A 27,408-nucleotide genomic window follows, 5' to 3' on the forward strand; every position below is an offset into this window, starting at 1 on the left:
AATTGAGCTGCAGGAGTTGCTTGTATATTTTTGAGATTAATCCTTTGTCTGTTGCTTCATTTGCTATTATTTTCTCCCAATCTGAGGGCTGTCTTTTCACCTTGCTTATAGTTTCCTTTGTTGTGTGAAAGCTTTTAAGTTTCATTAGGTCCCATTTGTTTATTTTTGCTTTTATTTCCAATATTCTGGGAGGTGGGTCATAGAGGATCCTGCTGCGATTTATGTCAGAGATTGTTTTGCCTATGTTCTCCTCTAGGAGTCTAGGAGTTCTACTAGAGGAGAACATAGGCAAAACTCCTGATATTGATTTTAATCATTTGGTCATGATGTTGTCCAGTTTTTCCATTCTGCACTAACACTTTTTCCTCTTGTAACTCATCTAATAAGCAATCTATAGAGACCAACTTAAGACCATGCAAATATCCCACTTCTTAGAAATTTCCCTGTAGATTTTGCATCTAATGATGTTGCCTGCAGTTCCATAGCTGGTGGTGAGCAGAGCCAGGTTCCAATACAAGTGTCTGGTTCTGGGACATGTGCTGTTTCTGGATGAAGCCCTTGCCTCTATCCATTCTGACACTTGTATTCACAGCAGTCATATGGCTTTAGACCACCCCAGACATTTGTTTGAGTCCATACTTGGAGTGACTCGTACACCTGGAAGTTGTATTAAGATCCAAAAAGCATTTGTGAAGAACCCAACAGAGTGAAAATCCAACACCTCTTCAGAAAGCTCTAAAGGAAGCTTTAGTTTCTCCTCTTTAGTGAACTTGGTGAAAGCCTTCAGTAGAAAGAATTCAAGTTCTGTAATGGTCAGCCAGTATCTTCTCCTCAGATCCCTTGTAGGTGCCCTCTGCTGACATATCCCACCTTTTATCCAAGCCCTTATTAATTCTCTCAGAAAAATCTTCACATGTCTTTGCTTGCACATCTTTCCTAAGCTCACCATAAATGAGTTTTACTTTCACTAAGGATGCTTGATTTCTTTCCCATAGATTCTTCAGAAGATATTGGCATTTATTACTTCATCTGGTTAATATCCTCTCCCCACTGGACATGCCTAGAACTGCCTAATCCTCTGTTCCCTGGCAAATCCATTTAGCAGTCAGTATCACTTCTTGATTGGGCTCATATCTGAAGTTAGAGTGTGGACACTTTCTGGCTAATACTGATAAATCTCTCCTGTCTCTAGTACCTAACACCAAGTACTTAGGCTGTGCCATCCTCAAAGACATCAACCAGTCTTGGACAAGGTCCTGTAAGGAAATGACAATAGTCATTATCACTTTCATTTTGGTGTGTAGTGTAGTCTAGAAACCATTATGCTAATTTGACTTATATATGTTGCAGTTGATCTTCATGGAAAATTTGCAAGCTAAGCTCAGTCTTCTGTCTATACAGATAAGGAAACTAATGCTCAGTGACATTGAGCTTTTCTTAGGTAACACATCAGAGCAGCTGGTATTTGGGTTTGGTGTGTCAGACTCACATCTAGCCCTTTCCACTGTGTCTCCCAGGTTGAGATGTTTGGATTATGTTTCAATAAATCAATGTCATTCCATGCCATCAGCTATATTAATGAAATTCTGCAGAAGTTAGTGTACTTACAGTAAGTCTAATTTATGGTCTTTTAGATTTATCTATAATCTTGAGCTTCTCAATATTAATGTGTTAGGAAGAGGTTGAGAAAATTCCTGCCATGCACTGTTGTACCAGGAAGGATGAACATAAAAAACTATAGTAACTAACTATAGAGTTATAATTTTTATTAATGAAATTAGAAGTATACATATTCAATTCTCCAAAAGCATTGCTGATTTCCAAGTCTCATTTCAATCACTAGTTAATAAAAACATGTTTTAATATGCTGGCAGGAAATTGATACTATTTCCAATTTGTGCCATGAAACAAATAATATGTGGAAAGAAATAGAGGTATCTCATTTCAGTAATAGAAAAATGGATTTTTGAAAGTTCAGATCATTAACAAGAGTAATTTTCTTATAGTAAATTTAACACTAGCTCACTCACTGCAAAACTTTGCCAGGGAAGACCTTTGAAACAAAATAAAGATGTAACATATTCTAAGAGTTGTCTACCCCAAAAGCAGTTGTGTTTGTGGGTCCAGGTCAAGGCCTGGAAGGTCACTGCATACCAACCCATGGGTCTTGTTTCAAGAGGATGGAAGGGCAGGGACCATGTCTGGCTGAGGACACTGCTTTTTTTTTTTTTTTTTCCAGGTGAGAGTGAGTGCTCTGTGTGCAAGCATGGCTCAGGAGATTGAATCCTGGTTTCTCCTTCTGATAACCTCCATATTCTTGGAAGTAGTGATAAACATATTTATGTTCACTGATACCTGACTCTCTCTACTTCTGGGCACATGAGACAATGGTAATTCTCAGATTCCTTGAAGCTGGGCATAGTCATGTGATTGATTTGGCCAACATCAGGAATGAAAATTACCAACAACAGGAATGAGAAATAGAATATCACCATAGAATCTAAAGTCATTGAAAAGATCATAAGAAAGATTGTAAAAATTTAATGTCAATAAACATGGGAAATTAAATGAAATAAATTTCCAAGAGAAAAAAAAGTCACAGCTTACTGAAAATGACATGAAAAATCAAAATTATGTACTTTCTCATAGTTCTTAAAAATTTTAGTCTTTACTTAAAACCTTTCTCATAAATAAATACACAAGTTCAGATAGCTTTTTTTTGGTGACTTCTTGAAAACATTTTAAAAAGAAATAATACAGATATTATACAAACTCCTCTAGAGAACAGAAAAATTAAAAATATTCTCAATTAGTATCATGAGCTCGGAATAAACATCATACCAATACCTGATAAAGACATTTAAAGGAAGGAAAATTACAAGGTAATTTTACTGAAAAACATAGTTGCAAAATATCCAAAAAAGTATTTTCAACAAAGAAAAATATACCACATTAATTTAGGTTTGCATAAGAGTTGTAAGATTGGAATACCACTAAAAAATGCAATTCATTATGTTATCAGAATTAAGAGAATAATCATATGATTATGTAAACAGATGAAAAAATCATATCATGGGATTTCATGACAAAAGTTCTATTTTTTAAACTAGAAGTTTAAACTTTTTGTCCACCTTCACATTTTCTCTCACCCCTACCTCCCCAGCAACACCTCATTCCCACCATAAATCTGTTATTTATTTCTATAAGTTTGTTTTCTTCAGATTCCACATATAAGTAAGATCATATCAAGAGTTCTTAACTAACCAGGAGTAAATGGGTAATTCCTTACTATGATGAAAAATATCTTAAATAACTAAAGCAAAATCATATTTAATAGTGAAATATTGAAAGCTTTCTACCTGAAATTGGCAACCAGAAAGGAATGCCTGCACCACTACTACTCAGTATTGCTCTGAACATTCTCACTAGCGCAACACTGATACCCTGATAAGGGTAAGCGTAACGTTTGAGTCTTACTGTGCCATCCCTCCCTCAAGGAATGGCACAGCTCAGTGCCAGGAAAGCCCTGCAATTTCTCCTGTGTAGGAAAGTGAGATATTGTTACAGGGAAGGGTCAGTACTGAATCTATGTTGGATCTGTTTCTTTGACTTTAACCTTTGCTTTTTGTTGCTGTTGTTATTGTAATCTTACATAATGGCCTGCCTCAGGGAACCCTGCCCCTCTGCCTAACTTAATCTGAAGTGCCTTTGTTCAGTTCACAGAGAGACAATCTGACCCTGTCCACCTGTGAATGACTGCAGGAAAGAAAAAATTAATGCACTCTGTTCTCAAGTCTGGCCATCCCAGGAGATACTTCCAAGATTAATGTCCCTTTTACTTTACTCCCTCACCTCCTCTCCCTCTCTGTTCTACAAAAGAACCAACATCCAGACCCTGACAAGATGGTTACTTTGAGACATTAGTCTGCCATCTTCTCAGTCTGCTGGCTTTTTGAATAAAGTTGTATCCCTTGTCTCTATACCTCATCTCCAATTCATTGGCATGTCATGTGGTGAGCAGAGTGAGTTTGGACTCAGTAAAAAATTGGGTGAGCCAGCCAGGAGCCATGCTGCTCATGGCTACCTGGCCCTTGTCAGGGGATATTGGGGCAAGGCCCTAGCAGCTGCTGGGACTGTTTGTCCTGAGGATATTCCCTTCAAAATTCCCTGAAGTGGCACTGACTGCCCCAGCACTTGGCAGATGAAGCAAGGAACTGACAAACTTCTGCGGGTTGATGGGCTCACTTTTGTAGGGTTCAGTACAGTTCACTTAGTCATGTCCAACTCTTTGCGACCCCACGAACTGCAGCATGCCAGGCTTCCCTGTTCATAACCAACTCCTGGAATTTAATCAAACTCATGCCCATTGAGTCAGTGATGCCAGCCAACATCAGAGGATGCTCTGTCATCCTCTTCTCCTTCAGCCCGAAGCCTTTCCCAGCATCAGGGTCTTTTCAAATGAGTCAGTTCTTCACATCAGGTAGCCAAAACATAGGAGTTTCAGCTTCAACATCAGTCCTTCCAATGAATATTCAGGACTGATTTCCTTGAGGATTGACTGGAGACCAAGAGTCTTCCCCATCACCATAGTTCAAAAGCATCAATTCTTTGGTGCTCAGCTTTCTTTATAGTCCAACTCTCATGTCCATTCAAAACTACTGGAAAAACCATAGCTTTGACTAGACGGACCTTTGTAGGCAAAGTACTATCTCTGACTTTTCTTCCAAGGAGCAAGCATCTTTTAATTTCCTGGCTGCAGTCACCATCTGCAGTAATTTTGGAGCCCCCTCAAATAGTCTGTCACTGTTTCCACTGTTTCTCCATCTATTTGTCATGAAGTGATGGGACCAGATGCCATGATCTTAGTTTTCTGAATGTTGAGTTTTAAGCCAACTTTTTCACTCTCCTCTTTCACTTTCATTAAGAGGCTTTTTAGTTCCTCTTCACTTTCTGCCATAAGGATGCTGTCATCTGCATATCTGAGGGTATTGATATTTCTCCTGGCAATCTTGATTCCAGCTTGTGCTTCTTCCAGCCCAGCGTTTCTCATGATGTACTCTGCATATAAGTGAAATAAGCAGGGTGACAATATACAGCCTTGACGTACTCCTTTTCCTATTTGGAACCAGTCTGTTGTTCCATGTGCAGTTCAAACTGTTGCTTCCTGTCCTGCATACAGATTTCTCAAGAGGCAGGTCAGGTGGTCTGGTATTCCCATCTCTTTCAGCATTTTCCACAGTTTGTGGTGATCCACACAGTCAAAGGCTTTGGCATAGTCAATAAAGCAGAAGTAGATGTTTTTCTGGAACTCTCTTGCTTTTTTGATGATCCAGTGGATGTTGGAAATTTGATCTCTGGTTCCTCTGCCTTTTCTAAAACCAGCTTGAACATCTGGAAGTTCACGGTTCAAGTATTGCTGAAGCCTGGCTTGGACAATTTTGAGCATTACTCTACTAGCATGTGGTATGAGTGCAATTGTGCAGTAGTTTGGGCATTCTTTGGCATTGCCTTTCTTTGGGATTGGAATGAAAACTGACCTTTTCCGGTCCTGTGGCCACTGCTGAGTTTTCCAAATTTACTGGCATATTGCATGCAGCACTTTCACAGCATCATCTTTTAGGATTAGAAAAAGCTGAACTGGAATTCCATCACCTCCACTAGCTTTGTTCATAGTGATGCTTTCTAAGGCCCACCTGACTTAACATTTCAGGATGTCTGGCTCTAGGTGAGTGATCACACCTTCATGATTATCTGGGTCGTGAAGATGTTTTTTGTACAGTTCCTCTGTGTATTCTTGCCACCTCTTCTTAATATCTTCTGCTTCTGTTAGGGCCATACCATTTCTGTCTTTATTGACCCACCTTTGCATGAAATGTCCCCTTTGGTATCTCTAATTTTCTTGAAAAGATCTCTAGTCTTTCCCATTCTATTGTTTTCCTCTATTTCTTTGCATTGATCACTGAGGAATGCTTTCTTATCTCTCCTGGCTATTCTTTGGAACTCTGCATTCAAATGGGAATATCTTTCCTTTTCTCCTTTGCTTTTCGCTTCTCTTATTCTCACAGCTATTTGTAAGGCCTCCTCAGACAACCATTTTGCCTTTTTGCATTTCTTTTTCATGGCGATGGTCTTGATCCCTGTCTCCTGTACAATGTCACGAACCTCCATCCATAGTTCATCAGGCACTTTGTCTATCAGATCTAGTCCCTTAAATCTATTTCTCACTTCCACTGTAGTTATAAGGGATATGATTTAGGTCATACCTGAATGGTCTAGTGGTTTTCCCTACTTTCTTTAATTAAGTCTGAATTTGGCAATAAGGAGTTCATGATCTGAGCCACAGTCAGCTCCTGATTTTGTTTTTGCTGACTGCATAGAGCTTCTCCATCTTTGGCTGCAAAGAATATAATCAGTCTGTTTCGGTGTTGACCATCTGGTGATGTCCATGTGTAGAGTCTTCTCTTGTGTCATTGGAATATGGTGTTTGCTATGACCAGTGTGTTCTCTTGGCAAAACTCTATTAGCCTTTGCCCTATTTCATTCCATACTCCAAGGCCAAATTTGCCTGTTACTCCAGGTGTTTCTTGACTTCCCTTTACTATACTGACCTTTGTCCGCAGAGTAATGTTTCTGCTCTTCAATACACTATCTAGGTTTGTCACAGATTTCCTGCCAAGAAGCAAGTATGTTCTAATTTCATGGTAGCAGTCGCCATCTGCAGTGATTTTTACAGCCTAAGAAGAGGAAATCTGTCACTCTTTCCACTCCCCCCACCATTTGCCATGAAGTAATGGGACTGGATGCCATGAACTTAGTTTTTTAATATTTAGTTTTAAGCCAGCTCTTTCACTGTCTTCATTCACCCTCATCAAGAGGCACTTTCTGCCATTAGAGTGGTATTATCTACATATCTGAGATTGTCGATGCTCTCCCACCTGTCTTGATTCCAGCTTATAACTCATCCAGACCTGCATTTCTCATGATGTGCTCAGCATATAGATTTAACAAACAGGATGACAGCAGACAGCTCTGCTATACTCCTTTCCCTATCTTGAACCAATCAATTGGTCCATACAGGGTTTGACCAGTTGTTTCTTGAGCCACGTAGAGATTTCCCAGGAGACAGGTGAGATGGTCTGGTATTACTATTTCTTTAAGAGCTTTCCACAGTTTATTATGATCCACACAGTCAAAGGCATTTGTTTAGTTGATGAAACAGAGGTAGATGGTTTTCTGGAATTCCCTAGCTTTCTCTATGATCCAGTGAATGTTGGAAATTTGATCTCTGGTTCCTCTTCCTTTTCTAAACCCAGCTTGGACATCTGGAAGTTCTTGGTTTGCGTAATGCTGAAGCCTAGCATGCCAAATTTTAAGCACGACCTTACTAGCACGGGAGATGAGTGCCTTTGTCTAATGGTTAGCACATTCTTTAGTATTACCATTCTTAGGATTTGGGATGAGGATTGATCATTTCCAGTCTTATGGCCACTGCTGCATCTTCCAGATTTGCTAACATATTGAATGCAGCACCTTAATGGCATCGTCTTTTAGGGTTTTGAATAGTTGTGCTGGAATTCTGTCACATGTTGGGTGGAATTTTCTACAAACAAATATCTTTTAGTTCAGGCTGGGTGATTTGGTTTTGTTCAGTTGCTCAGTCATGTCAGACTCTTTGTGATCCCTTGGACTGCAGCATGCCAGGCTTCCCTGTCCTTCACTAACTCTTGAAGTTTGCTGAAACTCATGTCCATTGAATTGATGATGCCATCCAACCATCTCTTTCTCTGTCCCCCCCTTCTCCTTCTGCCTTCAATCTTTCCCAGCATCAGGGTCTTCTCCAATGAGTTGGCTCTTTGCATCAGGTGGCTAAAATATTGGTTGGTTGATAATGTGGTTCAAATCCATATTCTCACTGATTTTCTATCTACATGCCCTATCAATTCTTTAGATCAGGAAATAAAAAACTCTGACTAAAATGATGGAACTGTCTATAACTTCTTAGAGTTCTATCAGTTCTGTCATCTTGTATTTTTAAATTCTGTTATTAGGTACATAAACTTTTAGGATTGTTATCTCCTCTTGATGAATGTGCCCTCTTATCATTATGTAATGAAGTTTTTAATTACTTCTTTCTGTTCATGCTCTTAAATCTACTTTGTATGATAGTAACAGAGCTACTCCAGCTTCCTTCTGAGCCCTAATATTACCCTTTTTATAACCATTTACACTTTTCTTTCATCCTTCTCCTCAGCTCTTGATAGGGACTCATCCATTCTCTAGCTCTATAATTTTGTGATTTCAACAATGTATTTAGTATGTGGCCTTCAGCTATTGTCTGTCTTTGACTCAGCATAATTCACTTGAGATCCATCCAGGTTGTTGTGTGTATCAAAAGTTTGTTTCTTTTTACTGCTGACTAACATTCCATGATATGTATATTCCACAGTTAATTCAACCTGTTAAAGGACATTTGGGTTATTTCTAGTTTTTTAATGATTTTTAAAATTAATTGATTTTTTCTAATTGGAGAATTTATGGCCATACCACCCTGAACATGCCTAATCTTGTCTAATCTCAGAAGTTAAGTAGGGTCAGGCCTGGTTGGTACTTGGATGATTTCTCAAGTGAATCATGCTGAGCGAAAGACAGACAATAGCTGAAGGCCACGTACTAGATACATTGTTGAAATCACAAAACTGTAGAGATAGAGAATGGATGGTTGCCTGTCAAGAACTGAGAAGGATGAAAGAAAATTGGCCATAGTTATAAAATGGTAATATTCGGGTTCAGAAGGAAGCTGGAGTAGCTCCGTTACTATCACACAAAGTGGATAAACTTCACACAAGATGGCAGAGAAGAAGGGCATGTGGTCATCTTTTCCTGCAAGAACTCCAAAATTATAACTTGGTGCTGAACAACTATCAACAGGAGAATGTTCGATCCCACCAAGAAAATGATGTCCCATATCCAAGGGCAAAGGAGAAGCCCCAGCAAGATGGTAGGAGGGGCAAAATCGCTTTTGGAATCAAATCCCATACCCACCAGAGATGCTTGGAGGGTTCTGACTAGAGCCCTCCTGGTGTATGCACCAGGACCCAGAGAACTCACAGAGACTGAGCCAGACCCACCTCTGAGTGTCTGAGTGTCTCCTGCAGAGGTAAGGGTCAGCAGAGGCCTGCAACAGGGGCAGGGCCTCTGGATGCAGCAGACCTGGATGTGGCATAAGCCCTCTTGGAGGAGGTTGCTATTAACCCCACCATAGAGCTGCTGAGCAGATGACCCACGAACTGCAGAACAATTGTACCAAATAAATTCTCACACTGTTAAGAAAGTTCTAGGACCCACCCAGATTTCCCCACCTGGGGATCTGGCAAAGGGACTGAAAACCCCCAGGAAATTTGACTTTGGAGGGTAGTGGTATTTGATTACAGAACTTACACAGGACTGGGGAAACAGACTCTTGGAGGGCACAAACAAAACCACGTACACACCAGGACCCAGGAGAAAGGAGTAGTGACCTCACAAGAGACTGACCCAGAATTGCCTGCCAGCATCCAGGAGTCTCTGGCGGAGGTGTGGGTCAGCAGTTGTCTGCTGCAGGGGAGGGGGCACTGAGTGCAAAAGTGCAAACACAGGGCCTTTTGAAGGAGGTCCCATTATCTTCATTATCTCCACCATAGTTTGGTCTCAGGTCAAACAACAGGGAAGGAACACAGCCCCACCCTTCAACAGAAAATTGGATTAAATATTTACTGATCATGGCCCCACCCATTGGAACAAGACCCAGTTTGCCCCACAGTAAATCTCTCCCATCAGAAAGCTGCCAGAAGGCTCTGCTCCATCAGAGGGCAGACAGAATGAAAACCACAGTCACAGAAAGCTAATCAAACTGATCACATGAACCACAGCCTTGTCTAACTCAATGAAACTGTGAGCCATGCCATGTAAGGCCACCCAAAATGGATGGGTCATGGTGGAGAGTTCTGACAGAATGCGGTCCACTGGAGAAGGGAATGGCAAACCACTTCAGTATTTTGCCTTGAGAACCCCATGAGCCATATGAAAAGGCAAAAAGATATGGCACTGAAAGATGAATTCTTCTGCTTGGTAGCTGCTCAATATGCTACTGGAGAAGAGTGGAGAAATAACTCATGAAAGAATGAACAGATGGAGCCAAAGCAAAAACAACACCCAGTTGTGGATGTGACAGGTGATGAAAGTAAAGTCCAATGCTGTAAAGAGCAATATTGCACAAGATCCTGGAATGTTAGGTCCATGAATCATGGTAAATTAGAAATGGTCAAAGAGGAGATGGCAAAAGTGAACACTGACATTTTAGGAATCAGTGAACTAAAATGAAGTGGAATGGGAAAATGTAATTCAGATGACCATTATATCTACTATTGTGGGCAAGAATCCCTTAGAACAACTGGACTAGCCCTCATAGTCAACAAAAGAGTCTGAAATGCAGTACTTGGGTGCAATCTCAAAAATCACAGAATGATCTATGTTCACTTCCAAGGCAAACCATTCAATATCACAGTAATCCAAGTCTGTGCCACAACCAGTAATGCTGAAGAAGCTGAAACTGAATGGTTCTATGAAGGCCTGCAAGACCTTCTAGAACTAGCACCCCTCACTAACCCTAACCCTAACCCCAGAAGATGTCCTTTTCATCACAGGGGACTGGAATGCAAAAGTAGGAAGTCAAGAAATATCTGGAGTAATGGGAAAATTTGGTCTTGTAGTACAAAATGAAGCAGGGCAAAGGCTAACAGAGTTTTGACAAGAGAGCACACTGGTCATAGCAAACACAATATTCCAACAACACAAGAGAAGACTACACACGAACATCACCAGATGGTCAATACTGAAATCAGATTGATGTATTCTTTGCAGCCAAAGATAGAGAAGCTGTATAGAGTCAGCAAGAACAAGACTGGGAGCTGACTGTTGCTCTGATCATGAACTCCTTATTTCCAGTTTCAGACTTAAATTGAAGAAAGTAGGGAAAACCACTAGACCATTCATATATGACCTAAATCAAATTCCTTTTGATTATACAGTGGAAGTGACAAATAGATTCAGGTGATTAGACCTGACAGAGTGCCTGAAGAACTATGAGTGGAGGTTCGTGATATTGTATAGGAGTCAGTGATCAAGATCATCCCCAAGAAAAAGAAATGCAAAAAGGAAAAATGGCTGTTTGAGGAGACCTTAGAAATATCTATGAAAAGAAGAGAAGTGAAAGGCAAAGGAGAAAAGGAAAGATATATCCATATGAGTGCAGAGTTCCAAAGTATAGCAAGGAGAGATAAGAAAGCCTTCCTCAGTGATCAGTGCAAAGAAATAGAGGAAAACAATAGAATGGGAAAGACTAGAGGTCTCTTCAAGAAAATTAGAGATACCAAGGGAACATTTCATACAAAGATGGGTTGATAAAGGAGAGAAATGGTATGGACCTAACAGAAGCAGAAGATACTAAGAAGAGGTGGCAAGAATACACAGAAGAACTGTACAAAAAAATCTTCATGACCTAGATAACCATGATGGTGTGATCACTCACCTAGAACCAGACATCCTGGAATGTGATGTCAAGTGGGCTTTAGGAAGCATCACTACGAACAAAGCTAGTGGAGGTGATGGAATTCCAGTTGAGCTATTTCAAATCCTAAAAGATGATGCTGTGAAAGTGCTGCACGCAATATGCCAGCAAATTTGGAAAACTCAGCAGTGGCTAAAGGACCGGAAAAGGTCAGTTTTCATTCCAATCCCCCAAAAAAGCAATGCCAAAGCATGTTCAAACTACCGCACAATTGAACTCATCTCACACAGTGGTAAAGTAATGCTCAAAATTCTCCAAGCCAGGCTTATACAGTACGTGAACCGTGAACTTCCATATGTTCAAACTGGGTTTAGAAAAGGCAGAGGAACCAGAGATCACATTGCCAACATCCGTTGGATCATCAAAAAAGCAAGAGAGTTCCAGAAAAACATCTACTTCTGCTTTATTGATTATGCCAAAGCCTTTAATTGTGTAGATCACAGCAAACTGTGGAAAATTCTTCAAGAGATGGGAATACCAGACCGTCTAATCTGCCTCCTGAGAAATCTGTATGCAGGTCAAGAAGCAAAAGTTAGAGCCAGACGTGGAACAATAGACTGGTTCCAGATAGGAAACGGAGTACGTCAAGGCTGTGTATTATCACCTTGCTTATTTATCTTCTGTTCAGAGTACATCATGCTCAATGCTGGGCAGGATGAAGCACAAGCTGAAATCAAGAATGCCGGGAGAAATATCAATAACCTCATATATGCAGATGACACCACCCTTATGTCAGAAAGTAAGTGGAACTAAAAGAGCCTCTTGATGAAAGTGAAAGAAGAGAGTGAAAAACCTGGCTTAAAACTCTGGAAAAAACTTAAAACACGAAAAAAATACTAATATCTTGGCATCTGGTCCCATCACTTCAGGGCAAATAGATGGGGAAACAATGGACACAGTGACAGTCTTTATTTTGGTGGTCTCCAGAATGATTGCAGATGGTGACTGCAGCTATGAAATTAAAAGACGCTCCTTGGAAGAAAAGCTATGACTAACATAGACAGCATATTAAAATGCAGAGACATTACTCTGTCAAAAAAGGTCTGTCTAGTCAAAGCTATGGTTTTTTCCAGTAGTCATGTATTAATGCAAGAGTTGGACCTTAAGGAAAGGTGAGCACTGACGCATTGATGCTTTTGAACTGTGGTGTTGGAGAAGACTCTTGAGAGTTCCTTGGACTCAAGATCAAACCAGTCAATCCTAAAGGAAATCAGTCCTAAATATTCTTTGGAAGGACTGAAGGGTAAGGATAAGAGGCTTATGGACACTTTCTGCTGGGAGAGACTTACTGTGGGGGAAACTGGGTCTTATTCCACTGGGTATGTCCATGCTCTGTAAATCTTTAATCCAATTTTCTGTTGATGGGTGGGACTGTGTTCCCTCCCTGTTTGACTTGAGACCAAACTATGGTGCATTTAATGAAGATAATGGTGACCTCTTTAAAAAGGTCCTGTACCCGAGCCCTGGAACCTAGCATTTCATCTCTGACTCACACCTCTGCCAGAGTCTCCTGGATACTCACAGGCTGTGAGTGTCTGTGTCACTCTCTTGTGGGGTTACAAAGTTAAATAGAGGTAGATAAAAAAGATTTATATATATTAAAGATTAACTGTGAGGTGAAAAGAACAGTAGGAAAATCAAACAAAGGAATAAATTTAGAAAAAAATGATAAATTTAAACAATTTAAAAATTAAAATTGAGAGAAAAGAGAAAAATAAAAAAATAAATAAAAAAGGAAAACTCCAGAGAACTGCAGAAGGCCAATAGAGAGGCAGAAGTTTATAACAGAAATAAAAACTGTGATATAAAAAATCTCAAAGGCTTAAAGAGACTTAATAGTACTAATAAAATGAACAATTCCATAGAGGGGGAAAAAACGAAAGAAAAAAGAAAAAAATGAAAAAAAATCCAAAGGAAACTACAGAACAAGTCAAAATATAAGAATAATAAATGCTTGTCATCATTCTGCTGTCAGCAAGCCTTCCCTAGCTGGGAGTCCCAGTCCACCTCACCTCCCTAGGAGGCCCTCCAGTGCTATGCTGGTCTCTGGACCTGCTGTGGAGGCAGCTCAGACTGTAATCTTGTCATACTCCTCTGTGTTCTTGCCTACGATGTCCACAGAAGTCATAACTGGTGTGTTTTGTTTTGTGGGAACTCTCAATGTCCTTTTATATATCCCATAGACATGGAGTCTGCCTAGATGTTCCTGTGGATTTAACCTGTAGCGTGTACAACTGGTGGGAAGGTTTTGGGTCCTCCACCTTAGCCACGCTGTCCCTGTGTTTCAACTGTGGTTTTATCTCCACCTCTGCATGTGGGTCGTGGGACACCTATGATTCGAATGTTGAGGCATTTAACATTTTCCTAGAGGTCTCTGAATCTGTCCTCATTTCTTTTTATTCCTTTTCCCACTCTGCTTCATTTATTTCCACCATCCTATCTTCCATCTCACTTATCTTTCTGCCTTAGTTACTCTGCTGTTGGTTCCCTTCAGAGTGTTTTTAATCTCAGTCATTGCATTGTTCTTTACTGATTGACTATTTTTTATTTCTTCTAGGTTCTTGTTAAACATTTCTTGCATCTTCTCTATCCGTGTCTCTAGTCTATTTATCTGTAACTCCATTTTGTTTTCAAGGTTTGGATTATCTTCACTACCATTATTCTGAAATATTTTTCAGATAGACTCCCTATCTTCTCCTCTTTTGTTTGGCTTGGTAGGTTTTTATCATGTTCATTCACCTGCTGGATATTTCTCTGCCTTTTCATTTTTTCTATTTTGCTGTGTTTGTGGTCTCCTTTCTGCAAGCTGGAGGGTTGTAGTTCCTCTTAATTGTGAAGCTTGCTTCCTGTGATTGGGATTTGACCAGTGACTTGTGAAGATTTCCTGGTTGGGGGAACTTGTATCTGTGTTCTGATGGGTGGAGCTGGATCTCATCTATCTGGGAGGCAGTGCAGTATCCAGTGGTGAGTCTTGGTGTGTCACTGGGTTTGGTATTGCTTTGGGCAACCTGTCTTTTAGTGTTCAGGGTTGTGTTCCTGTTTTGCTGGAGGATATTGTGAGGTGTCTTGTACTGCAGCTTGGTGGCTCTTGGGGTGGAGCTTGGTCTCAGTGTATGTATGGAGACTTTTTGGTGGGCTCTTACCTATTAATGTGTCCTGGGGTCAGGAGTTCTATGATGGCCCAAAGTTTTGGAGTTGAGCCTCTTGCCTCTGGGTTTCACTGCCCCTCATACTGTAACATCAAGACTTCTGTGCACACAGCACAAAAGAAAAAAATAAAAACCCTAGGTTAACTAGGTGAGACAACTCTCTACATCCAAGAATACCCAAAGAGATTCACAGAGTTATATAGAGAAGAGAAGAGGGAGGTGGGGGATGGAGGTGATCAGGAGAAGAAAAGGGAGAGTTAAAGGGAAAACAGCCATCAAGCAAGTAATCAAATCCCTAAGTGAAAATGGATACTAAAAATTAAACTGTTAAAGAGAAAAAAATAATAACAAAAATGAAAAAGCAAAAATTAAAACCTAGACTAGAGATTCGACTCTCAAAAGTACAATAAAATACAAAAATTATAAAAATATTGCAGGGTCAATTTGGTGTCAGATAATCCCTTGTTCTGACTTATACTTGTTCTCAAAGTCTAGAGTTGCCCCTCAAAGGCACAGTCTCAGCTTAACTGCAGAATTTTAATCTGTTGCACCTGCCACTTCTGGGATGACTCTCTTTCTTTTCTTTGCTTAGGTTGGCCTCCTCTTCTTGCAAGTCTCTTCAGTGTCTAATTTCCACCCTGACACGAGGGCCGAAAGTGGCCACTTATTTGGCTCACTTGCTCAGTTGTGCTGTGGAGAGGGAGAGACGCTGCCAGCAAACACCACTGGCATGTGTGGGGAGGGCTCACAGTGGGTGGGCCACACAGCCCAAGGTAGTGTGCACTTCCTGAGTCAAAGCCACTCAGGCTCCTGGTTGCTCTGTGAGGGCACAGTCCCAGGGGGGCCATGTGTCTCCTCAGGGCAGCGGGTCTCAGATGCTAATACTCCTGGTAGATATGAACTGTCCAGACCCCAGGAAGATGTGGTTAGTGACGGGCAGACTGCCCACAGCTTGGTGGAAACATGCGGTCTCTGGGGCCGAGATTGCAGTGGTCCCTTGCCTATCGCCTCACCTGCTTCTCTGCCTCCAAGGAGTGCCATAAATGGCAGCCAGTTTGCTCTCCTTTGGTATTCTCTAGGGCACAATCCTTTGCTCTGTGAGCATGCCAGGGGTCACAGTGTGGCCTTAGAGCCTTCCCGTGAGAAAGGCCCTTTGTTTTTCTGTCTCCCTGCTGTTCCCACAGTTTGGGTTGCTATGTCACATTAGTCCCCTCAGAGTGTCCTCGGGCATTCAACCCATGCTTACCCTGAGGGCTGAGGAGGCAGCTGCACCTCTGCACCCAGCACCCTCTCACTGCAGGTGGACATGAGAGTGTGAGCTACTTCATAATTACCATTCTGCGTGAATTCTGCGGTGATTTTTTTGTTTTTTCCTGGTATGCTGCCCTCTGAGATTCCAAAGGTCCCCAGTGACTCTGCCTGTGAGAGACTTTCCTATTGTGTGGAAACTTCTCCTCCTTCATGACCCCCTCCACAGAACAGGTCTCCGTCCCGAGATCCTTTGTCTCTCTTTTTATCTTTATCTTTTGTCCTACCTCATTTCGAAGAGATTAGTTTGCCTTTCTGGGTATCTGGGGACCTCTGCCAGTGTTCAGAAGTTGTTTTGTGGAAGTTGCTCTTCATGCAGATGATCTTTTGGTGTATTTGTGGGCAAGAAAGTGGTCTTCTCATCCTATTCGTCTGCCATTTTGGGACCGCCTTATTTCCAGTTTTAGACTATTGTAATAAAACTAGAATGACATTTGTGTACAGGTTATCTTGTGAATATCTGTTTTAATTTCTCTTGGATAAACGCCCCCCCCCCCCAAGTGTTATTGCTGAGCATATAGAACATAAATATTTAGTTTTAAAAGATACTGCTGAATTATTTAAGGCATGTCATAGTAAAATTGCTGGCTAGTGTGTGGATAAACTTGACTATGAAGTTCCTTGATGCAATTTGCTTCCTGTTTTGTGTGTGTGTGTGTGTTTAGAGTTCATTGAGCTCCCTGGATTTGTAGGTTTTTAGATTTTGTCATTGTAGTTTTCATCAAATTTGCAAAAATTTCTGCCTTTATTAACCTAAACATTTTAACTTTTTTGGATCTTTTCTACAATCTGCCTTCAGTCAGCCAATTACATGTATGTTAGTTTGCACCTGTCACTTCTGAAGCGGTTCCCTTTGTTTATTTGGCTTCTGTTTGCCGGTCTCTTCAGTGTCTAATTTCCGCCCTGACACAGGCGGGCAGAGGTGGTCTCTTGTTCAGGTTCGCTTGTTCAGTCCTGCTGCAGGGAGGGAGGGGCGCTGCAGACAAATGTCCCCGGCCTGTGTGGGGAGCACTCGCAGTGTTCCGGCCACACTGGGTTTGCCCCCGCTCAGGGATGTGTGCTTTCCCTGTCTACACTGCTCAGACTCCCGGCTGCTCTATATGGAGCGGGCCCTGCATTGTGTGCGGTTCCAGTTTTCGGGTATTCCAGAAAAGCGGGGACTCGGTTGGGCCTGCGTTTTGTGCCTTCCCTGGCCGGAGCAGCTTCCGCGCCCGGGCGCGTGCCAGTTGGGTGCGTGCACCTGTGACTTTTCTCTGGAGCTGGCCTCTAGCCGCGACCCTCCCGGCGGATTGGGAGCCTGTTTGCAGTTTGGTAGGGGGTTTGCAGTTTGGGGCCCCATCTCTGGGGCCGAGTTTGCCCCTTCTCCCCCCCGCCCCCCACCCCGCCCCGCCTCCTGCCTCTGGCGGGGGATGGACCGGTCCACCGCCGGCTAGCTCTTCTCTGGAATTGCTCAGTCCCTTTGTTCTGCGAACGGCTGGAAGTGTGTTCCTGCTGGTTAATTTTCTCTCTCTCTCTTGCTATCCCACAGTTTAAGTTGCTGTCTCACATTAGCTCCCTCCGATTGCCCTCAGGGCATTCGGGCCCAATCCTTACCCTAAGCAATGCCGCCTTCTCCTCTCCGTTCCGCCCCCACTTGCTGGTGGCGGATGCGGGCGTCTGGGGTACTTTTCTGCTGGGAGTTGCTTTTAGGCATGTAATCTGTAGGTTTTATTTATTTTTCCTCCCAGTTGGGTTGCCCTCCGAGATACGAAAACTTCCCCCAGACCCGCCAGTGCGAGGGTTTCCTGGTGTTTGGAAACTTCCTCTATTACGACTCCCTTCCTGGGACGGGTCTCCGTCCCTAGCTCTTTTGTCTCTCTTTTTATCTTTTATATTTTGTCCTACCTCCTTTTGAAGATGATGGGCTGCTTTTCTGGGCGCCTGATGTCTTCTGCTAGCAGTCAGAAGTTGTTTTGTGAAGTTTGCTCAGCATTCAAATGTTCTTTCAATGAATTTGTAGGAGAGAAAGTGGTCTCCCTGTCCTATTCCTCCACCATCTTAGCTCCTCCCTGTTAGTTTGCTTAAAATTCTCCCACTGATGCCTGTGATATTGTGATTTACAATAAGAAATATGTATCTGATCTTTATCCTTTTCTGATAGAGTTCCTAAAACCCTTAGAAATGATAACAATAAAGTATCTTTTATTATGTTAATGACATGACTTAAAAATTAATTAATTAATTTTAATTGGAGGCTAATTACTTTACAACATTGTAGTGGTTTTTGTCATACATTCACATGAATCAGCCATGGGTGTACATGTGTCCCCCACCCTGAACACCCCTCCCACCTCCCTCCCCATCCCATCCCTCAGGGTTGTCCCAGTGCACTGGCCCTGAGCACTGTCTCATGCATCGATCTTAACTGGCGATCTATTTCACATTGAAAGTCGCTAGGTAACCTAAAGATGGGGCTTCCCTGGTGGCTTAGGGGTAAAGAATCTGCCTGCCAATGCAGGAGATGCGGGTTTGATCCTCAGTAGGGAAGATCCCGTGGAGAAGAAAATGGCAACCCACACCAGTATTCTTGCCTGGGAAATCCCATGGTCAGAGGAAACTGGCAGACTGCAGTCCATAGAGTTGCAAAGAGTCAGACATGACTGAGTGACTGAGCATGTATGTATGCATGAGAAAGCCCGAAAGGATAGAGTTTTGAAAGCTTGTGAGTGTGTGGAAACTGGGGAGAGTGCTGCTCTTTGAGGATCATGGAATCTCGATGCCTTGCCTTATGCGTGTCTTCCATTTGGCTATTCCTTATCTATATCCTTTTATAATAAATTGGTAATCTAGCAAGTAAAATGTTTCTCCAAGTTCTGTAATCCACTCTAGGAAATTATTAATAATTAAACCCAAATGTGTGTGTGGGATCATTGGAAGCTCCAATGTATACTGTTCCATCAGCAGCATAGGTGACAACCTGGAGCTGTGATTGGTGTCTAAAGGGACTGAGCCCTTAACTTGGGCTGCTATATCCAGGTAGATGGTGTCAGAATTGAATTGAACTGTAGACATTCAGCTTATACTGGAGAATTGATTGGAGGAGTGAGAAAACTCACCACTCAGAAACAGGTGTCAGAATTGCAATGATGTTTTCTTTCTTTCTTTTCTCTTTTAAGTTACAAATTCTATTTCACTTCTACTGATTAGTACATTCAAATTATCTGTTTCTTCTTCACTCAGTTTTGGTGGGCTGTATGTTTCCAGAAACTTGTCCGTTTTTTGTAGGTTGTCCAGTTTGTTGGCATATAATTGTTCACAGTATGCTCTTATAATTTTTTTAGGTGTCATAGTTTATTTTTTCAGTTTTAATTTTTTTTTATTGAAGTACAGTTGATTTATGAGGTTGTTTTCATTTCTGCTGTATGGTAAAGTGATTCAGTTATACATACATATAGTTATATGCATATATACATAGCTATATATATACACACAAATATATATGCCTATATATTTTTTATATTCTTTTAAATTATACATGGAATGCTGAATAGAGGTCTCTGTGCTACATGGTAAGACCTTGTTGTTTATCCATTCTTTTATGGTTTTAAAAAAAAAAATTCTGTGATAGCAGCTGTTATTTCTCCTGCTTATTTTGGTCTACCACACTGGATTTGTAATTTTTTTTTTTTTTGCCATACCACATAGTATGTGGGATCTTAGTTCCTTGAACAGGGTTAGAACCTGTGCTCTGCAATACAAGCATGGAGTCTTAATCACTGAACCGCTAAGGACGTCCCTCTCCTCTTTATTTCTTATTTTGCTTATTTGGACACTCTATCTTTTCTTCTTGGTGAGCCTGGCTAGGGGTTTTTCAATTTTATTTATCCTTTCAAAAAACCAGCTTGCAGCTTTATTGATTTTTTTTCCTATTTGTTGAAATCTCTATTTTACTTTTTTCCTCTCTGGTCTGTATTATATCCTTCCTTATGCCGACTCAGACTGGTTTTGCTTTTTAACATTTGTTAGATGGGATTGGAACAAAATGCAGTCCAGAGTTCATTTACTGCAGGATTGAAGTTAGGGGTTTCTGTGTGTCCATGAGTCACGGGCTCTCCTGCCTGACTGGCAGGGCAGGCACCGTATCTAGCCCTGTGTGAACATTGCCTCTTTCCTTCTAATTGTCTCAGTCTGCTGGGCTCTGCCTTTACCTCCTCTTCCTGCACCAGGGCCTGGAGCTCTTCCAAGGCAGTGAACTGGGGCAGTCACAGGGCTCATCTCATTTGTTTTTCATCTCTTAGTGATCACCATTCTTCACTGCCTGACATCAGGGTCCTACAAACCACTCTTTTACCAACACTTTTGGGGGAGGGGGGGAGTGGAGCACATGGCATCTGGGATCTTAGTTCTTGGACCAGGGATGAACCTCTGCTCCTTGCTGTGGAAGGATGGAGTCTTAACCACTGGACTCCCAGGGAAGTCCAAACCGCTGTTTTAAACATTTGTCCGTTTCTGACTGGTTCAGGTGAATGGATGAGTCCTTTGTTGAAAGCAAAATTCTGCTAAACTAGTTTTACTTAAACAAACATGCTTACTGGTTTCCTTGCTCATAATTTTTTTTCTTGCAAACCATTTCTTTCTTCTGGGTTCTGTGGTTTATTTATCTACTGTTCCTGAGGTTTAACCCTCATTTTTCTCATGCATACTTACTCTCACAACATTGTTTTCTCCTGTGTGTTTTGTAATCTCGGTTTGGAGCACAGCCTTCTTTCTTTTCTGTTTTACATAGGTGAGGGTGAGGATTGTATGAGTTTTCTATTGTTGGATAACAGATTGCCACCACCACAGAGGGTTGAAGAAACATGCATTTGCAATCTCACATTTCACACTGGTTAGGAGTGTATCACAGCCCAGTTGAGTTCTCTGCTGCATTCATGGTGTCAGCCAAGGCTGCGATCTCACATAAAGCCAAGGTCCTTTTTCAAGCTCATCCAGGTTGCTGGCAGAATTCAGTCCTTGTGGTTGTACGACTAAGTGCCCTGTTTCTTATTGCTGCTTCCTGGAACTCCTTTCAACCCTATTCCTGCCTTATGACCCTGTCTACAACATGGCAGTTTCTCCTTCAAGGCCAGCAGGACCATCTCTGCTGCTTTGATCTCTGAATTTCTCTGCCTCTGACTTCTAGAGCCAGATATATAAAGTGTGTGTGAAAGGGTCAGACTCATGAAAAAAAATCTCCATTTTAACTTAAGATCAACTGACTATCCAGCTTAATTACATTGGGAAATCCCACTTGCCTTGTAATATAACATAATCATGGGGCTCCATAACACTCACAGGTCTTGCCAACACTCATGGGGAGGGGTTATACAAGACAAACCAAGAGGTGGGAGTCTCTAGGGCTATCTTTTAATTCTACCTACCAGATTCCACCTTCTGGACCCCAACAGCTTATATTCCCTCCAAAAATTTCCTATTAAGTTGTCAACATAAGTCCAAATCCCATCATCTAAATTAAGCCCGGGTGTGGGTGAGGCTCCTGGGTGTAATTTCCTTTGGACATATTTCCTCCCCATCTGTGGGCCTGTGAAACTAGAGAAGTTATCTTTCCATTATTCCCAGCATACAATGATGGGACAGACAGAGGATAATGGTATAGACATTCTTGCCTAAAAAGGCAGAAAGTGAAAGATGAAAAGGAGTCAATATTTCAAAGCAGTTCTGAAATCCAGTTTGGCAAATTCCAGCCAGAGGTCTTAACTTAGGTTTCCAAGTCTCAGAATTATCGTTTGTCCTGGCTCGACCACCTGTGGTCTTGGTTCTGCTCTCTGGTCTCTGAGTCATCCTTCTTTTTCATGAGAGATATCAGATATTTGCAGTTACAGAGTTTCATCATTCTGCTCCCTAGTACTAGGATTCTGGGGGTCCATTGGCCTCTTTCGATTTTGAAATCTCTTTCTCCCTTTAATTCAAGTCGGTAGGTTTTTGGCAGAACAACTTTCCCCAGAACCTTGTGAGCCTTCTGTGAATTGCACTGGGATTCAGCCCATTAGACAGAAGTCATACCCACAGATTTGTTTGAGATAATCCCTGTCTGGTTCCAGCTGAGATGGCCAAGGAACAAGGGAAAGAGGGTGGAGTTGCTACAGCTTGGTTGATAAAACCTGTGAGGCATAATTTTATTCTCTTGAAAGAGCCTTTTTGTGGCTGAATACCCTGACCTTTTTTAAAAAAAATTTTAATTGGAGGCTAATTAAACCACAATATTGTGGTGGTTTTTGCCATACATTGACATGAATCAGCCATGGGTGTACATGTGTCCCCCATCCTGAACCCCCCTCCCACTTCCTTCCCCATCCCATCCCTCAGGGTTGTCCCAATGCACTGTCTTTTAATGCCCTGTTTCATGCATCGAACTTGGACTGGTGATCTATTTCATATATGGTAATATACATATTTCAGTGCTATTCTCTCAAATCATCCCACCCTCACCTTCTCCCACAGAATCCAAAAGTCTATTCTTTATATATGTGTCTCTTTTGCTGTCTCACGTATAGGATCATCATTACCATCTTTCTAAATTCCATATATATGCATTAATATACTGTATTGGTGTTTTTTTTTTTTCTGACTCACTTCAGTCTGTATAATAGGTTCCAGTTTCATCCACCTTATTAGAACTGATTCAAATGCATTCTTCCTAATAGCTGAGTAATATTCCATTGTGTATATGTGCCACAGCTTTCTTATCCATTCATCTGCTGAAGGACCTCTAGGTTGCTTCCATATCCTAGTTACTGTAAACAGTGATGTGATGAACACTGGGGTACACATGTCTCTTTCAATTCTGGTTTCCTCAGTGTGCCCTTTTGGTATTTTTTAGCAAAAGGTTATATAGTTGCACCTTTGACTTTTTTTCTATGCCATGCTTTTGAAAGCAATCTGTTAATTTTATCAGCTTTTGCCACCTGGATAGGCTGAGAATCTCCCAAATCATCCACTCCTGTTTCCTTTTCGGTTGACAGTTCTCTCAATATATCTCTTTTCTCATAAGCAGTGATAAAAAACCTGGCTGCATCTTAAACATTTCTTAAAAATATCCTTAGCTGTATATCCAACATTATTGCTTATGACTTTTGTTTTCCACCTAACTGCTAGACACAATTTTGCCAAAGTTCTGCCCATAAATAAGAAGCATACCCCATCCATCAGTTTCCAATAACATGTTTGTCACTTCCTTCTCAACCTCACCTATAGTACACTCCAAATACAGATTTCTACCACTGGTCACTGCAGTTGAGGCTTTTTTGGGTCATGCTTCTCAACATTCTTCCATCTTCTTGCTGTCCAATTCTGAAGTCACTGTCACCTTTTTAGGTATTAATTACAACAGCATGCCACTTCCAGGTAACAAAATCAGTATTAGTTCTCTATTGATGCATAACACATTACCACAAACTTAGAGGCTCAAAACAATACTATTTATTATCTTTTACATAGTTAAATATAATCATTTGGAGCATCGTTCTGAAGGTTAGAAGTCTGGCAAAGCATGCCTGGTTTTTCTGCTCAGTCTCACCAGCTTGAAATCAATGTGTTGACTGGGCCGAGTTTTCATCTGAGACTCTGGGAAAGAAGATACAAGTTCCTCCAGCTTGTTGGTGGAACACACTTCTTTGAAGATCTGAGTCCCTGTTTCCTTGCAGACTGTCAGCATTTAGAGGCTGCCCACATTCCTTGCCATGTGGCCCCCTTCTCCTTCAAAATCAGCAACGGAGCATTTCTTGTGCATCAAATTTCCTTCCCTTTAAATCCTTTTAGCCAGGAAGAACCCTATCCTGTGATAAGTAAGGGTTCCCCTGACTAAGGGTCCACTAGGATAATAGCCCTTTTTTAATGTCAACTAAGTCATTAAGTTAGGTCTTGGTTATAGTTGCATCTCTTCCCAGCACACATAGGTTCACATATAATTGAATAGCTGGGTGAAGCTGTGTGTATACACTACAGAAAGCAATCTTGGGGCATCTTAGAATTCTGTCTTCCACAGGGGCTCTGTGAGGCCTGGTTTGATGGTGTATTCTCCCAGAGAAACTTTTCACTTGTTGCTCTGGTGGTTTCCAGGGGTATGATATTCTGAATGCCACTTTTATGTTTATTTCTTGACTTAGAGGTCCTCAGACTGCATAAGTATAATAATTTGAAGCTTGAACATGCATAAAGGCAGGGAAATGAATAGAAGTTCTCAGGGGAGTGTTTAGTCTATGATAACAAAATTTCTTGTCTTTTTATGCTTTGAAGATGTACTTTCTCATTTCTCCCCAACTCCGCAAGGTTACAGCCATTCTAAGTTTCTAACTCCATATAGAGGTTCTCAGTCCCAACTCTTCATCTAGCTAATGCCCAAAGTTTTGCCTCTTATTTCTTCATGATTGTTAAAACCCAGTCTCGTAGGTTACCAACATGAGCAATCAGCTCCACCCACCTGGCCCTGGTAGCCATAGAATTAGCTCACCTACCTACTTGTCAATTTAATTTTCAGTTACCATGTGTTTTTTTCCCTGAAGATTTCCTCTACTTTTTGGTTTAGATTCAACATCGCTTTAAAAATATGTTTTACTGTATGTATGTGTGCATGTCAAATTGCTTCAGTTGTGTCCAACTCTTTGCGACCTCACCAGGCTCACCAGGCTCACCAGGCTCCTCTGTCCATGGAATTCTCCAGGTAAGAATATTGGAGTGGGTTGCCATGCCCTTCTCCTGGGGAATCTTCCCAAACCAGGGATCAAACTCTGGTCTCCTGGGGCTCCTGCATTGTAGGTGGATTGTTTACCGCTGAGTCACTTGGAAAGCCCCACTTTACTGTATATAACCTATTATTTCTTTTTGTTTGTGGTGGGAGGGAGGTATATGTCATTTGCTACATTAGTGTAAGTGTAAAATCTTGTTCTTTTGAACTTGTGGTTTGAAAGCATTGCCATTTCTCACTGTTCTAAGCCAATGAACCCTTTGTTCTCACTCCCTATCCTCAAGCCCTACTTCAATCCACCTCCACACAGCTGCCTAAGTCATCTTTGGAAAATATAAATCAGATTATGCAACTTCTGGGCTTAAAAATGTTCATCAATGCTCCAACTTTTGTGACAGATGTATCTCAGACCCTGTTCATGTCTACCCGGTAGCCCTTCCTGCCACATCTCCACCTGACCTGCGCCTGAATGTGATCTTACCCTTCCCTGGGAACTCTGTGGTTGCCTTTACTGGACACTTTCCCTTGGCTGTTTGCAAGGGAATCTCCTTTTGTTCTTCAGTCATCTTCCCAGGTGGTCTCCTGATCACCCAGTCAGTCAAGCCCCAGTTTTTGTTTCCCACTAGGCTCCCATCATGGTTTGTGGCCACTCACTTCTAGCAGAGTGGATGCTCCCTGTGGCTGGGTACCATCTGCACATGCTTTTCTACCTTCAGTGTGAAGCTCTGGCTTGGACCACAGACTTACACATAGTTGTTGAATAGTCAGGCCCAGGGCTGCTTATGTGATGGGCATGGGAAATTCAGAGCCTGCAGTCAGTCAGTAAGATGAGCTTTAAACATGCAACTCTACCCCGCTCTTGTGACAGGTAAGGTAGAAACTTACTATATCAAGGAATTCAAGGATATCTGATTGCCATATAAATATATTTTTGAATGAAATCATCTTTGTAAGCTTAATTCACTTAACATTAAGCTTTAAAGACTAGCTTGATTATAGTGAGACATTAAAAGAAAACTTGGGATCACCAGCAGGACAGTGCCCAGCGGGCATGGCTCCAGGGAGGCTTACTCCCTGGAGGAGGGGTGCTGAGCAGCTGGGGTGGTCATAGAGCAACCATTGACTTGCCAACATGTGACAGACAGAAATAAAGAATTGGCTTAATTCACTATGAGTATGGGAGGGCATTTTCTTCTCATACAGAAATATTTTGAAATAGTCCAAAGAATCACTTGAAATAACATCAACAGAGAGCATACTGATTGCCTGTGTTCAACTAACAAGTTATAATCTAGTATGACACATAGACAAGAAAATAAGCAATCAGAATAATGGGTGGCTGACTTCTGTCTTCAAAGGATAGTCACTAGAAGGGCCTGGCCTGCTTTCTCCATGATGGATCTTAAATTCCCACGGAATAAAAGTCATTGGTGATCAGGAACCCTAATCACTAGGTACTGTTTAGATGTTAGGCCCTATCCTAGGTCTTTTACATATTTCATTTCATGGACCAGAGTTGGGGTCTCTCATACCACATTCTAGAGCTGTCTCCACCAACAAGGCAAATCCAGGAAAGAGGACACCAGCAGAAACATTGCTCATTACCTCCAACCACAACTTTCTGCATCATTCTTGCTTTCTCCTCCAATCTCATCATTCTTGGCAGAGGTCCTTGTTGAAAACATGCCCTGTGAAGACCCAGAATTATATTTTGATCCATTTTTGACACAGCGTGTGCCCAAGAGAATTCTTTAAAAACAAGGGTCTTTGAAGATACTAAAAGTAGGCACTGGTTAAAACATTCATTTATGAGCAAGTTTATATCAGGAAAATAGTATCTATTTTCTTTTTTTTCCATTTATTTTTATTAGTTGGAGGCTAATTACTTTACAATATTGTAGTGGCTCTTGCCATACATTGACATGAATCAGCCATGGATCTACATGTGTTCCCCATCCCGATCCCCACTCCCGCCTCCCTCTCCATCCCATCCCTCTGGGTCTTCCTAGTGCACCAGCCCTGAGCGCTTGTCTCATGCATCCAACCTGTGCTGGTGATCTGTTTCACCCTTGATAATATACATGTTTCAATGCTGTTCTCTCAGAACATCCTACCCTCACCTTCTCCCAGAGTCTAAAAGTCTGTTCTGTACATCTATGTCTCTTTTTCTGTCTTGCATATAGAGTTATCGTTACCATCTTTTAAAATTCCATATATATGCGTTAGTATACTGTATTGGTCTTTATTTTTCTGGCTTACTTCACTCTGTATAATGGGCTCCAGCTTCATCCATCTCATTAGAACTGATTCAAATGAATTCTTTTTAATGGCTGAGTAATATGCCATAGTGTATATGTACCACATCTTCCTTATGCATTCGTCTTCTGAGCGCCCACTCCTGGGCATACACGCCGAGGAAACCAGATCTGAAAGAGACACGTGAACCCCAATGTTCATTGCAGCACTGTTTATAATAGCCAGGACATGGAAGCAACCTAGTATCTATTTTCTTAAGTGAATTGCACCCCTATGGAAAATGTAATTCTCTATGATTTTTACAAGTGAAGATGAGGGATTCTGAGCATGAATTCTATGCAGAGCTCACCTGTCCCCTTTCCTCCTTT

The 27,408-nt window shown here is 41.5% G+C and overlaps 1 long non-coding RNA gene across 1 annotated transcript; it reads right to left on the bottom strand.

Annotated features, from left to right (window-relative positions):
- Positions 1 to 9,644: 9,644 nt before the first annotated feature.
- On the bottom strand, positions 9,645 to 26,413 carry LOC122453897. Its single transcript, XR_006273211.1, has 3 exons — positions 26,403 to 26,413; positions 23,871 to 23,876; positions 9,645 to 9,833 (listed from the first exon to the last, which is right to left on the bottom strand). It is a non-coding gene; the product is annotated as an uncharacterized LOC122453897 (long non-coding RNA).
- Between the last annotated feature and the right edge of the window lie 995 nt (positions 26,414 to 27,408).

The sequence above is a fragment of the Cervus canadensis genome, chromosome 15, assembly GCF_019320065.1.
Source record: "Cervus canadensis isolate Bull #8, Minnesota chromosome 15, ASM1932006v1, whole genome shotgun sequence".
NCBI classification, from domain to species: Eukaryota; Metazoa; Chordata; class Mammalia; order Artiodactyla; family Cervidae; genus Cervus; species Cervus canadensis.